This window comes from Polistes fuscatus, unplaced genomic scaffold, assembly GCF_010416935.1.
Source record: "Polistes fuscatus isolate 324 unplaced genomic scaffold, CU_Pfus_HIC Scaffold10, whole genome shotgun sequence".
NCBI classification, from domain to species: domain Eukaryota; kingdom Metazoa; phylum Arthropoda; class Insecta; order Hymenoptera; family Vespidae; genus Polistes; species Polistes fuscatus.
Genome location: NW_025112998.1, coordinates 544486 through 559652, shown reverse-complemented (window position 1 = coordinate 559652; position 15167 = coordinate 544486). Strand labels below are relative to the sequence as shown.

General features: G+C 38.6%; 2 long non-coding RNA genes across 4 annotated transcripts in view; both read left to right on the top strand.

Annotated features, from left to right (window-relative positions):
* The window catches only part of LOC122525900, an 80379-nt gene that overhangs the window by 26936 nt on the left and 38276 nt on the right, over positions 1 to 15167 (top strand). The window lies entirely within an intron of this gene.
* Positions 5032 to 12874, top strand: LOC122525899. 3 transcript variants are annotated; one of them, XR_006305908.1, is made up of 6 exons: positions 5032 to 5866; positions 8159 to 8332; positions 8985 to 9251; positions 10245 to 10600; positions 12021 to 12209; positions 12306 to 12874. It is a non-coding gene; the product is annotated as an uncharacterized LOC122525899 (long non-coding RNA). The 3 variants fall into 3 exon arrangements; XR_006305906.1 differs by lacking the exon at positions 8985 to 9251; XR_006305907.1 differs by lacking the exons at positions 5032 to 5866; positions 8985 to 9251 and adding an exon at positions 6474 to 7012.

Below are 15167 nucleotides of genomic sequence, written 5' to 3'. Positions count from 1 at the left end.
AATATAAACCAAACCATCGACCAGGGCCGTAACAAATGGTGTCAGATCTCAATCCGGTCACTGTGTAGAGTAGAGTCTGGGGATAATATATGGTAACAGAACACCTAAGAGCTGCGGTGTACGTACCGTTCGCGTAATATTTGTCGATGTATGCTTGCGCGCCTAAGTCTGACCACGTATAACTGTCTGTGTATTGCACGAGCGTGTGTATGTATGTGTAGCTTATATTAATGTATGTTTGTATGAGAGTTAGACGTATATACAAAAGATGAAGAGAGAGAATGTGTGTGTGTATGTGTGTAGGGAGGAGAGCCGAGCATTTGTAGACTTATGTGAGCGTGTGTGTGTGTATGTTTGTGAAAACGACCACGCATGCGCACGCGAGCATGTACTGGGATGGCCAGAGGGCAGCTAACGTTTATAATATTAACGCTAATGGACTACCTTATACCTTATATACTAGCCGACCCCTCGCCAATCTTCCCCCACTCCTTTCTCTTACATCTCCGAAGCATCTCCTTCCCCCACTGCTACCACCACCACACCATTGCAATCATCGCCTTCTGAGTGTACTCGCCAAAGTACGGGATAATATTCATGGATGTATTCAAGTTAATGCATCAAGGCATCCCACCTAGTAATAACGAAGAAAGTCTGAAAGAGTTTGTATGTACGCGCGCGTGCGTGTATGTGTATGTATGGGGGTGGGCTTGAGTTTATGCATAAGAAAAAAAAATATGCATAGTGCGGCTTAACTATTTTTTTCGCGTATAAATTTGGAATTATTTAAAGAAAATCTTAAGGACATATATATATTTGTTATTTTGTTTGCTGCTGTCGTTGTTATAACAAATTGTTCATCGTGTTGAAAAACGATTTATTTGGCGCATATTTAAATAATCATGTTTGTCTCTGTTAATATCTTTTTTAATATAGTAATAACTATCACGGGTAACACGAACTATTTTAAATATCGGGAATAATAAAATACGACGTGGCTCTATGCCGTGTTTCCCTTCTTCCCTCCTAGCACCACTATCGCTACCCCTGCTTTTCTCCCCACTCCTCCTCATCAATATACGGAGTAATATTCATAATGTAATGGAAGTACCGTAATGTAAGCTAATGCATCCTACAATTTCTTGAAAGCATTTCGATAATTTATGAAAGGAAGCGTATTCATAACATAGTTATAAACTTATCTGTCAGGTTGGCAGAAAGAGAGAGAGAAAGAGACAGAAAGGGAAGGGAAAAAGGGAGGGAGGAGGGGAAGAAGGGCCATCTAAAAGTATTGAATTCGGTCGACGAATATATGAGAAAGCGAATATACATGACTACTAAGAATTGTGAAGATGTGTGCTTCCACCAAGCAGAGAGGAGTCCTTTTTAATAAATTGGCGTGAATAATAATTGATATAGCATCTTTCTTAGCTCGCTATATACTTTAGTGCTATCTCGTTTATGCATTTCTTCGCTATGATTACACGTCCTATATATGCGATACATTATGCGAATGTCATTTCATTTCTCTTTGCCAACAGTTATATTTTAAACTGTTACTGGCTCTCTCTCTATCTTTCTCTCTCTCTCTCTTTCATATATATATATATATATATACACGCTTCTACTACTCATTGCTATACTTTTTGTGCTTCTATCTTTTTTTTTGTTGGCTCGAAGAAAACCTTGGCCTAAGAAATCATAACGGTTAGCTCGCGTTCTTTACAATTTTATGCAGAATAATGTTGAATTAAACAAATGAAAGGATAATTTTTTTTCGTAAGTTTTAATTAAAATAAAAATAAAAGAAAAAGAAAGAGAAAGAAAGAGGAAAAAAGTAAAAAAAAGAGAGAAAGAGAGAGAGAGAAATAGAGAGAATTACAAATAGAAATTTGGTAAAGAGCAGTAAAATTATGAAAATGTATACGTCACAATGCTACAGTATGCCAACGAATTCTTTAGTTAGATACGTAGGTATACTTAACTTTTAATTACCATAATATAACTAATTAGTCTCAGCGGCTAGCAGAAAATGGGATGGGGTATTGTATTGTATTAATTTAATTTTCAATATCACGGGGTAATTCCTGACGCAACGGTAATTTTAATCAACCCTCTGCCTCGCCATTCCTTCATTGCATCGTGGACTCGAATAGAGGATGTATATATGTGTATACTGGTATATGAGAAAGACAAAGAGAGAGAGAGAAAGAGAGAGAGAGAGAGCCTTGCGAAGGGAGAAACAGACTACACCTACTCAGCTAATAAAAACCGGCAATAAAAAGCACCCCTTAGGGCTACTACCACCATGCTTTTCTTTAACTCTCTCTCTCTCTCTTTTTCTCTTTATCTTTGTCTATCCGTCTTTCTCTTTCTTTCATTCTTTCTTTCTTTCTTTCTTTCTCTCTAATTCTATGCTTCTTTTTTTCCTTCCTTTTTCACTTTCCCTCCAGTTGTCTCTTTCTCTTTCTCTCGTACGAGCTCTTATACACCCTTATTCCGATCTTTCTTTCTCCGTCTCTTTTATACCAGTCTACCCACCTGGTTGGGATTAACTTTAATCAAATATTTACATTTTAATTCATTCCCGTATACACATTCAAGCAACCTACATAGACCCTGTTACGATAAGGTCCTCGTTTAATTACAAACTGCCACTTTTGCACTAACCCAACAATATATACAACAGATATCTTCAACTCTTTTTTTAATATCGATTGGCATCATCATATATTCATGGCCATGACGCTCGACGATAACGAAACGAATGACTAATTTAATGTTACGTCATTTACGATAACGAAATATACGAATCCTTCTTCAATGAGATTAATTAGTGAATGAAAGGATTGTAGAGAGAGAGAGAAAATGGTTTTAAACAAAAAATAGTTTACGTTCTTTATCAATTAAAGTAACAAGCATTCATTCGATCGGTCCTGTATGCGATTCAGAAGAGTTTCAAGAATCGAAGGTTGACATATGCACTTCAAAAAATTTCTAATTACACTTTCATTGAACGTAAGTTACTTCTCTCTCTCTCTCTCAGCATGTATATATATATATATATATATATATATATATATGAAGGCCAAGCTAATTGGACGCGCCACAAAGGCGATATGGCGGCAATACCCCGCGTGAATTACAGAAAAGAGAACGGAAAGACGGAAAGTGGGGGAAAAATAAGTTGAGCGTGTCCCCCCGCGAGTTATATTACGAAAGAGAGAGATAGAAAGATAGAGATGTAGAGATATAAATGGAGAGAGAAAGAGATAGATAGATAGATAGATAGATAGATAGATAGCTAGAGAGAGTAAGAGAGAAAGGGTTAGTGATGTAGAGAAAAAGAAAGGGAAAAGAGATTCATGCTCAACGTTGAAACTTCAAAGCTCTTTGGCGGTTCGCCAGCACTCACGTAACTGACTACTTGTTTTGCCAACGTAGCGAACTCCAACTCGCTACGTCGCATTCTATCTACCCCTATACATATATATATATATATATTTATATATATGTGTGTGTGTGTGCAGAGACATATACAAACTACTCTCGATGTGTATATTCACGTTTGTTCGTTGGTATATTACGATTTTTAAGAAAAAGAAAGGGAACGAGGGAATTGAAAAGAGAAAGAGAGAGGAGAAAAATATAGGAGAATGAGTGAGAGTGAGAGAGAGAGAGATAGATAAAGAGAGAAACAGTTAACACCTTTCTTCTTCCATACAACGGCATAGAAATCTGAACGAAGTGCAGGCGAGCACGTGGCGAGAATGGGCGCGCCTGCGTGTCCCGACACTCTCTCTCTCTCTCTCTCTCTCTCTCTCTCTTTCTCTCCAGACGCTTCCTACACTGAAATTTCTTCTCTCTCCTTCTCCTCCTCCTTCTCCTCCTCATCCTCTCATTCAGTCTCCGTCGTGCTCTTCGTTCGAAATGAACCCCTCTCTCCTTCGTCGCGTCGAGATATTCCGACTTTTAAGATTGTTTTGAGAGAAAACAAAAAAAAAAGAAAGAAAACAATAACAACAACAAAAAGGTCTTCCATTCTTCCACTTCGGTTTAAAAAATGTATCTATCGTGAGTATTTAAATTGTATGCTGTTTACGTTCGGATAATAGTTAAGGAATTAGTTTTTTTTTTATTTTAATTTTTGAATAATAATAAGAGAATTAATTTTGGTACGTTAGAGTGAAAATATAAAGTATATATATTATTTGTATCGATTATCGGACATTGTGTAATTTCGCGTGCAAAGATATTGAAATGAGAACGAGGTGTTATTTAAATGTAGTACTATTTAGGATTCTCGTTATTTAAGTGTCATCGATATTTAAGAAGATAAACTTTGTTGCTCACCTCGAGCCACGGCATGCCGTGGGTTTTTTTGCTCGATCCTACACAATCTTCTTTGGGAAGAAAATCGCTTAAGAGAAAACTTACGAGGAGGCTTATCTTCCTCTCGCGTCCAACCACTTGCGTGTCACGTTTTATTTTTTTTTTCTCTATTCCTGATTTCAAAGTAATTAGAAGAAGAAGAAGAAGAAGAAGATCCGTATTTAATCACAACCGTCAGTAATCGGGTTATTTGTTTTGGTTTTTATCACTCTTTTTACTCATATTAGATCGTTGACATCGTAATACACTATTTATCTCGTAGAACACACGCTGTCTTTATATATATTTTCTCTATTTAGCTATTTTTCCCTCGACGTAGCAGGTGACAGAAGTTAATTAAAAAAAAAGGCGCGCGAACGAGTTTGTCGTAGTGTTATAGGTACTTCCTTATTTTGACTTTTTCTTTTTGAGAAAAGAAAACAGATCCTCCTCACCGTCGTGAGCTGTCGTCTTCTTCCTTGGACAATCGTTCTTCATCGAGTTGAACACGACGATAAGTTAGGACGATCGAGTGGCTCTTCACCGTAGAAACGATCCCGTGGCATCAATCCGTGTCTCCAGGAAGGATCCTTCGCTGGTGAAGGAGATGCATGGCGGTCGTCTCGAGAATTCATATCCGTGCACTGTGTCACACTAAACTCTCTGGTTCACACACACCATTGACTTTCCGTCACGTTCGTTCGTTCGTTCCGTTCGTTCGTTCGTTCGTTCGTACGTTCGTTCGTCGTTCGTTCGTTCGTATGTATCTTTTATCGTCGAATAGAACAAGATTCTAACTCGATGTATTGAGAAAGGAAAGTAATCGAACAAGTAGAAGCACCACAGTATATGAACGCGCGCGCGTTTAGATGATACACTATCGCTCGCGTGTAATAAACAACAGATAAGAGCACATCCGTACGCGGCGACGTCCGACGAGCGAATGAAGCTACGGGCAATACCCCCACCACAGCTCTCCGTATCGCGCGTCGCGTTCGCAAACGTCTATCGGAGCAAAGGAGGGGAAGTAGGGAGCCGAGTAAACCCGAACGCGATCGAGTAGAGCACCGTAGTGGGAGCACGATAGAAGAAGGGTCTGCCGAGCGCGGTAGGGGAGTCGCGCGCCGTTAACGTCGTCTGGTGGGGTTAACGTCAGGGGCGTGAGCGAAGAAGGGGCGTCCCAGCAAGAGGGACAGGGAAACGGAGCTAGTCGGTGAAAAAGAGAAAGAGAGTTCTCTTAGCCTGGTCTACACACCACCTCCGGCGGTACGTTCAGCTCCACGCGACTTCACGAGTGAAACATTTCGCGGGTTTCGCGGGGAGCTTTTCCGCAAGACTCGCCGGTAGTGGGAGGCTCAAGGTGGTGGAGGAGAGAAGGAAGGACAACGGTATTCCCGTTAATTGAACGACTCTCTCGCGTGGGGAAGGAGGTACCTGGGAGGGAGACGCGACACTCTCTACTCCGGATCGAGAAGAGGGAGAAGGATTACTTGCAGTAATTACTTATTTTTATTACGCTCCGCCTTCCTGTCCTCTTTTCCTCTCCTTCATTCTCGATACTCACTCTACTCCCTTCCCCAATCTTCGTCCTCATCGTCGTCGTACGTTCAACGTCGCCAACGGTTAGTCACTTATCGCCGAGGAGCGTTATTGTGCTTTCCCTTTTTTTTTCTTTCCCTTCTCCCTTTTTCTTTCTTTCACCCCTTTTTTACCTTTTCTTCCTTTTTTCATGTTCTTTCACTCGTGCGCGCTAGCTTGTCCGCTTTTGAGCAGTTCGAATACGCTCTCCTTTCCCGCCCGTTTCTCGAGCATGGTTCTTCGTTCATTCTTTTCACTTGCGATCGGAGCAATTCGATTTAAGGATAACTGTGAAATTAAAGAGACATTTTACCAACTCCCTTTGTTTTCTTTCTTTTTTAGTGCTAATTAATTAATTTCCGATTTTAAAAGGATCAATCGAAATGCTGTACTCTGATATTGTGAACGACTTCGAATAAAGGCCATTTATCGTCCTGATTAATTTTTAACAATGATGGTCTAATTTTGTTAATCGATTGGAAGAAAGTTACCTCGTATGTTAGATGAAGAAATGTAAGAGTCATTTAAACAATAACATGCTGAATAAATACGTTTATTCCGCGTAACCGTTTGAATGAATCATTGTTTTTATCAACGGTATCAATTTGTAAACAGAGATTAGAATTGTTTTATAAATAAAGAAGCCATATCTATTTCTTTGTCGACGCAATATAAACTGAAATTTTCGTTTGATATAATCGATCTGATATTTGACATCTCACGTATCGAGTTAACTTCTTTACGGTTGTTGCATTTCCTTAATCGAGCCAACCGGATACTTTGAGGCTATCGGACAGGTGAATGAACCGGTAAAAGAACATCGTCTCGGACCGACGGTAACTTGGCATGCGATCGAGAGTCGCTTTTTTGAACAATTACGTAGAAACGTGCTGAACTAACTTCTCGTAGCGGCTATTTTCTTCTTTTTCTTAACTCTATAAGCCAATAAGGACATCACCAGAGTCGGGACACCTTTAACGCAAGTGTGACAGTTACAGGACAGTAATCGTTCGAAAAAAAGCCCATTCATAAGTTAACAAAAAGTAATTTGAAAATGTTTAACGTAAGTAAAGATTCTAAGAAATTGTATTTTCCATTGAGAGATTGAATATATTTTGTAGACAATTCAATCATTTTTTATTCTCACATTAAAAAGGATAATTCGTTAAATATTCAATTAAACATATTTGATTGTATTTATTTCAATTTTATTCTCGATAAACTCTCACGTTTCACGTTGTTTATGATCGTCCGAGCTAACTAATTTCCATTAAAACAATTAATCAGATACTTTGTAACATTAGAAAAGCGTATTAGTTGAGTGTATCGGTTGATTGATTAACGATTATCTGCAATCATGCGAGTGCTTTTATCATTGCGTGATCGTACAATATACAATAAGCTTATCGTTGTTTTTAACTTCGGTGCAAACATTAATTTGTTTTTCATTTTATTTTTTGCTATTTTTTCTCTGTTATTGAAGATGTACCACATAACAATGTAATACCGTAGAATAAATTTCGATTGAAGAGAGGATTGACGTTTTAATCCGAAATATTCAAATGGACATTTGAAGATAGATATCGATAGGTATTCAAAATGTAATATATTATTTCAAAAATGCTAAACTTTATGGTTGCGTAGAATAACTAAAAGAGAATATTTAAAATATCTCCTCAAACAGGTTTTCCTAATTTCTTTTTCGAACGACCGCATTTCTGTTTTGGTTTCAACTTTGAAGTAGCTTATTTTGACAGTTCTCGGTTCAGTTACCCCCGAAACATGTCGCGTATCTCAGTCGGCGAAGAGAAAAAACAATTCCTTTTGACGTCGATCCTTATCGTGTTCGACCTCTCGAGAGAAATCTTATCCTTATTGGATTACAAAGAAACAATCCTAAAATCTTTTAACGAGTCTTTTCGGGTCGTAAGGAAGTTCGCTTCTTGCGATAGATATACTAACGCCTCGTGACAAGCGTACCGATCGGTGAGCCCTTCATGGTCGGCACCTTTTCGAACTATCCACTGCAATTATCCGAAACCTCTCCTCTGAGCTTGGTCACGCCATTGTTCTTTTTTTTCTTTTTTTTTTCCAAACGTAGCCAATCGTGTCGTCGTAGGTTCCTCGAGGATACCCCATTGTTTTATTCCTCGTTTACTCTCTCCCCATCTCTCTCTCTCTCTTTTCTTCCATTTTTTTTTCTCTCCAGGACCTAACCACCAGTTCGACCAGTTACCGCGGTTCAACTTTGCTGTTTTTCTTAACCAGTAGATGCGACTTTAGATAAGAGTTTTGACAAGTGCGCCTGCGACCGTCTATGGGGTGCCGACTGAACGACGAGCCATGCCTTCGGGAACTCAGGGAGAGGCACGTACGAGCGAGTGTAAGTATGTTTTTGTATAGTTACCGATCGACTGACAGGTTCTCAAACAAGGAGAGATCGCCAATCGAGTAATCCTAAATATGTATGCCTGTCTTCTTGGTTTGTATTCCTTTACGCTCTTTAACGGTATACACTCAACTATATCTTTTTATGAGAGTTATCATCAGGTTGGATCGTAGAAACGTGATGTTTAGTTCATATCTACAATACTGGCACGTTTCCGATATAATGCACAGCACGTTTTGTAAATTGCAACGAGTGTCATAATCTTTTGTTCGATTCCCGTTGATTTTTAATACAATTTTTTGTTTTGTTTTTTGTTTAAAAATCTTCCTCAGCTTTTTTCATCAACAATACCGATTCTTTTTTGATGGTAATAAGCGACGTAACGTAAAAGTTACGGTGCGGTAAATAAATTGTCAGATGTACGATTTTCTCAGACACCAGACGACAATTCGCACAAATCTTATAACGGTGAAAACGTCGATAGACGACGGTAACTTGTCGTTCTATTTCGGATTCTACAACGATGTCGAATATTTCTCTTGGTTAAAATGAACGAAGAGGAGAACAGAAAGTTCGAATAGATATGCGAGGAGCGTTATAAATTTCGCGGGGAAACCTCGGATTTTTAGTGGCAATGATTTTGCAGGGACATGACATCCGCCTACGCTAGGCTACCACCATCTAAGGTGCGTTTATTTTGGCGACCTTTACGACACGAGTTTACGATCGGCTGAACGGATTCTGTTGAACTTCGTAATGATTTTCGGAAGTTTGCGGAAAAAACATCGGGGAGAGAAAAAAAGGTTTTTGGACCGTTCAACTCTATCGTGGAGAGGGTTGCTTTCAGCCAAGGAGAAACAATAAAATTCTTTAAATTATTAGCCGTTATATTGGACGGGACTAGACAGGAGAAGTAAGAAAGTGACTCTTTTGAAAAATGAAATAGTATTATAAAAAAAGAAAGAAAGAAAAAGGGGGAACAACAACAGCAACAGCAACGTTCGACGAACGTGGAGAGAAATGACCGAATGGTGGAACGGAGAGAGAGAGAGAGAGAAAGAGGGGGGTTGGTTGAAGAGGGACGCGAAAAGAACGACGCGTATCCGTAGCTCATGGAGAAAGGAACGAAAAGTTAAGAAAAGGCAAAGGTTCAACAGGGATAAGTCCAACAGGAATATTGAAAGCCGGTCCTTCGAACGAGGCCAGCGATCAAGAGAGCCAATTATCTCAAAGACCCACCACCACTACTCTTCGTTCCAACCCTCACCCACATGTTTTCTCTCTCTCTCTCTCTCTCTCTCTTTTCTTCTTCGCCCCCCACATACGCGTACTCACGTCGAACATATTTTTCCTACGTACCTTATGCGAATACTCAAAGTACACTCAAGCTACCGAAGTACTAACATATTCGAATAGTATATTCGAACGCGCGTTTGTTCGTTCGTTCGTTCGTTCGTTCCATTTCGTTTCGTTTCGTTTCGTTCGTTTATTCGAAGAGCACCGTATACATAATGCTTACGTACGTAGATAGATACGTGGAGGTACATTATGCGAATCGAGCATCATAGATCGTTGCCGTTCTAATAAAGCTAAGGGTACTTTCTCGCGACCACTCGCCAACCCTCCCCTCCCCTCCCCCTCCTCCTCTCCTCTCCTCTCCTCTCCAATTTCTCAATTTCTTTTTCTCTCTTTCTTTGCTCCTGCTAACATTTACCTTGTCAACATTCTTATAAAAAAATATCGTTAACTTTTTGCACGTCAAGTTTACACACACATATATATGTATATATATATTTGTAGGTCTAAGTATCTCTGTCTATTCAAGTAAGAATTATTTTCTTATTTTTCGTCTAACGAATCGAATAGTTCGTTGCTTTAAATATATGTATGCGTGTGTTTTATTTAGGGGTGCGGGGAAAGTTGTTTCTTTATTAAGAATAACAATTTCACAATGGAAGCTTTGATATTGAGTCAACGATTAATGAAAAATAACAGCGTCGGCGTACCCTTTAACGTGCTTTGGTAGATCTAAAAAAAAGAAAAAAGAAAAAAATAAGGAAAAAAAGAAAAACACTCTCGGCGAGAAAAATGAAGGACTTTGTGGCGTAGTCCAAGTTAGATTATATGGACCGACGGAGCAATCTTATGGAATGGAGCTACTGAAATCTTAATTCGAGTCGGCGCGCTGTGCCATTGGATACGTCGACTGGGGGTGGCGCCTTTCAAAAGCGACGCTTACAAGCACGTTACACACACGGTTAGGTAATTATATTTACCTTTTCAGCTTTATTATTTATGTCTGCTGCAAAGGGGTAGAGCCTTATGGTTCCTCTCTCCTTCCTCCCCCTCCACCCTTCACCCTATTCTTTTCTCTCTTTTCTTTTCTTTTCTATGTTGCACTCGAGGACGAAAAATCAAATTACATAATCCTTTCCTTTAAGAATTAAAAAGGCTTATATATATTATTTTTTGAACGAAACTTAAAAATAATTGAAAATAATTTCTTAATTATTTAGAAAATAATTTTTACTTTTTACGCGGATTCATTTTGGAAAATGTACTTTCTCGAAAAGTTAGTATGTAACCAACACCGAGTAAACAACTGCAGATTTTAATATGTATTCAAATGAGTTTCCAGATACATAGAAACCATGTTGGAAAAATTACAAGGAAAACTTTTAGCGAGCAGTATCGATGTGTAAGAATTTCTTTTTTTTTTTTTGAAAAGATACGAAGACAAATTAGACCACGAACGTAGTCGGAATTATAATGATAACGAAATCTGTGGTTGCGGTAATTGAATAGGACAGCAATGAAAGAGAACAGGTAATTAAGCGTTAAAAAGTAAATTTGAATGAGAAGAAAATGAATTATTATGGCAGTGACTTCTTTTCATTTCTATTTTTTTTTCTTTTTTTGTAGAAGGGAAGCAAAAAACTTCGCGTTACGCGAGATAAAATTTGAAGATCCACTTGAAGGCGATGATCAAGTTGAGCCTTGTAGAATCGCATACGATCATTTAAGAGTGTGGGAAAGGGTTGGGATAGTGTGGGAAGGTTAAACGAGAACGAGTTAGAGACGGGATACGATTCTGCTTGTCTCTGGGACGGAAGTGACGTCGCAGTCACCAGCGGAAATTCGTACTGGAAATTCCGATGGGTTCGAGAGGTTGTGGGAGAAAGGTAAAGGGAGGGCAACAATCAGGGTAGACCCGGTATTACGCTCCATTCATCCCCTACTGACACCCCTTACCACCCTCGAGTCGTATTTGGCTGACAATTCTTCATTTGCGTGCAGCAAACTCTCTCTACTGTGTGTGCCACGACCGTAGCGAAAGGTTTAAACCGTTGGTTGGCTCACGCTCGAAAGAGGCTACTGATCCCCACCCTATCACGTGATTTTCCCTTTATTCCTCATAATCGTGAAAGTAACTTTTGTTCTTTTGCGTTAAACTTCAAAGGATGATTATTAATTATCTGCTTTCAACAAATTCATTTCTTTCCTGTATAAACGTTTAATCAATTCAATACAAATTGATACGTGAATTAATGTTCTTTTTTAAAACAACAATTTTTTTTACTTTTATAATATTTTGTTGTTCATTTAAGTGTGAGAAATAAATTTGTATACCTACTTTATATAAATAATCAAAATTTATCTTTTAAATGATCATTATTTTCAGATAGGAGAATGGTGGTAGTCCTTGTTAGACCAAACAGTTACCCAGAGATTTGGATAGACCCAAGTATCATTCTTGCTCGAGTTTCCTTACAATCCTTGGGATTGTTTGAATAAGATGCCAATTGAACTTGTCGAAGACATCGCTGGACCAAGGTCAAACGGACACTCCGTATGTTTCACATTGTTATGCGTATGTATATATATATGTATATAATATATATATTGTAGATTACATAGAAAAACAAAATATTTGATAACGCTTGGATTTTGAACGTTTCATTCAAAGGAATTTGAAGAATCATAAAAATCAGGATGACAGAGAAAAGGAGTGAGAGTTTGAAGGTCGTTTGAATGAGCATCCCTTGGAGTGTTAGGTGGTCCAATTTGAGGAGATGCTTCACGGCGAGAAAAAAAAGAGGATGAAAAAGTAAGAGAAGTGCCGTACGTGTGGGCCCAACGGTAAAGGGGGGAAAAAGGCAAGAGGAGGAACGTCAAATTGATCCATATTAATAAGAACGGAGATTCGCGTTGCCGGACTTTTGCATAAATTTGAATCGGCCCTCATACAGCTCGCGGCAAGGGTTGCGAATTTGAATAATCGAGAATAATTTCGAAGTTTTCTCGTGCAAACGCGAGGTAGCGTGCGCGGGTCCGCGACTACGGGGACGTGATCAGCCGACGTTTCGAAATATTTCCTAGTGTAACGCTTTTCTCTCTTATTTTACCTCACTTCCCCGTACTAGAGTACCATCCATCCAACCACCACAGTGCCATCTCGTTCCGTCCGGTAGATGTAGGTAATTAACCGCATGCACCAGCCGGAATTGGAAAAATACAGAACGCTTTAGAAATCAGGCTGCGTTTCCGCTGTGTTTGTGGTTTTAATAAATTTTACGGACACCCGCGCCTACCTACCTACCTACCTACCTATCTACCTACCTGCCGCACGCTTCTTCCCTTTCCTTCCTATCATTTTTTTATTTTTCTCCCTCACCTCGAAAAAGTAAAAAGGTAGAGTCATTTTTACCATACGCTGTTACGAATCTAAAGTTTTTGGCTTTATGGAAAGGTGGTTGGTTATTAACATACGAGTCTAGAAACCAGGGATGGACGAGATGCGGCGTATCGCGTGATTCGTTTAAAATATCCTAGCCGAAGGCGACAAGAACGTCTAGGGAATTTCTACATGTTCAAATACAATTGGATTTTGATTTGAGGGAATACCGAAAAGTGTCTATGGTAAACTTGATTTTCGTATTGCTAGGATTATTAAAATTCAATTCGATGAGAGAATAATAATAATAAGTAATAGATATTTATTTTAAAGAACGAAAAAAGAAATACGAAAACAAACAACAAAATAAGACCCAAAAAATTGAATAGTATTCTCCATATCTTACCGTAGACACGTCATTTTCTCGGCTTGTCATTTTGAATCTCAAATTGATGGTTACAATTGGAATCGCATCAAGACTTTGACGCGTGTCGGACCGACGAGTGGTATGCCGTTCGTTTCGTTCCGTCTCTTGGCAGATTAAAGGCAATCTTATCATACGGAATGACGAGGTCATGTGATCGATCAGAAAAAAGTATGCAACGGAACTATCGCATCGCTAAGAGAATAGACAAAGACGAAGATGTTCGAGGAACGAACCACCCGTTGAGAATGAGGAATGTGGAACTGTACCAGCAGGGACGGAGATCATTCTCTATCTCTCTCTCTCTCTCTCTCTCTTATCTTCTGCCCTTCTACACATTTCAAGTCAAATTTATTTCGACCGTGGCACCCTATTTATGATACCTGTCCCTTTAAATGACTCGGTAGTTTTATTATTAATTCTTTTTATATGCACACATATTAGTTTACACTTTTAAAGTATTTTCCTACTAGAAAAAGAAAGAACGAATAGCATAAGATAAAGTATATATATATACACGGATGGTAGAAAAATAAATAAAGTTATATGTACATTCGTAGGAATGAAATTCTTCCTTTTACGAAATCGCGTTCCTTCCGGGACTCCCAGAAGTTGTTCCACAGTCCCTGGTCTCTCGTTCAGTATGGTCTATCCTATTATAATGTCGACCATGCGCGTCTGTCGTTCGTACGTTCTCCAGAGAGATGGAAGAGTGTAAAACGTCGGGCACCTGGACAGAGAAAGCGATAGAGAAATAGAAGAAAAGAGATAGAGAGAGAGAGAGAGAGATAGACAGTTTAGCTGGGCATTGTGAGGAGACAAATATGAGTTAATACATCATCCAGGGACCTATTCAAGCTCCAGGGACGACGACTGAGTGGTGATCACGAATTGGTTGGTGTATAAATACCTTTTAATTGCTATCTCTCTTTCTTTCTCTCTCTCTCTTTCTCTCTGCTATATTTCCTCGTTATTCTTGTCTCTTTTCCATTCCTTCCTCTTTCAATCACCTTCGTTGCGACGAGGAAACGCAAACGATGAGAAAGTATGACATATAGAACAAGACTAAAAGAAGAACCCTCTCTCTCTCTCTCTTTCTCGTCTTTTTGATTATCTTCAAAGTTCATCAACCCAATCTTCTGCGTATTAAATTGAACGAAAAAGAAAAAAAACCACAAGCAAGACGACAATTTAATTCTCCTTTATTTGTTCTTTTTTTTTTCTGTTAATTTCATCGGATCATCCTGATCTTCTTCTTCTCGAACGTTTTGTTTTACGCTCTTTTTTTATTTTGTTTAAAACTTTGTTTGAAAATTATTCAAAAGAGACAGGCAGATATAAGACGAGTCAATCCCTTTTTACCGATACCCTTTTATCAATAGAATTATTTTCTTTGCGTTAAGATATCACGAAGCAAACAACCTGTATAGAGGTATCGATAGATGGATTAAACTAATTTGAACATTACAAACGAACTTTGCCATGGGCTTGTTTAAAGTTACGTTATTCAAGGCGCTATACTCCAATTATATGTACGGTTAGTACACCGAAGTACTTTGATCATAGTCATCCTTCGTGTTTATCATAAAGATACCTCGATGCATTGGTGACGATCTATGTGGATCTTCCTTTGTAATTTCTTATAATTATTATAAATCATTTACAGTCGAATAAAGAACGCATAAGTAATATCTATTTGTATAACGTTATCTAATTTTTTACAATTTAAT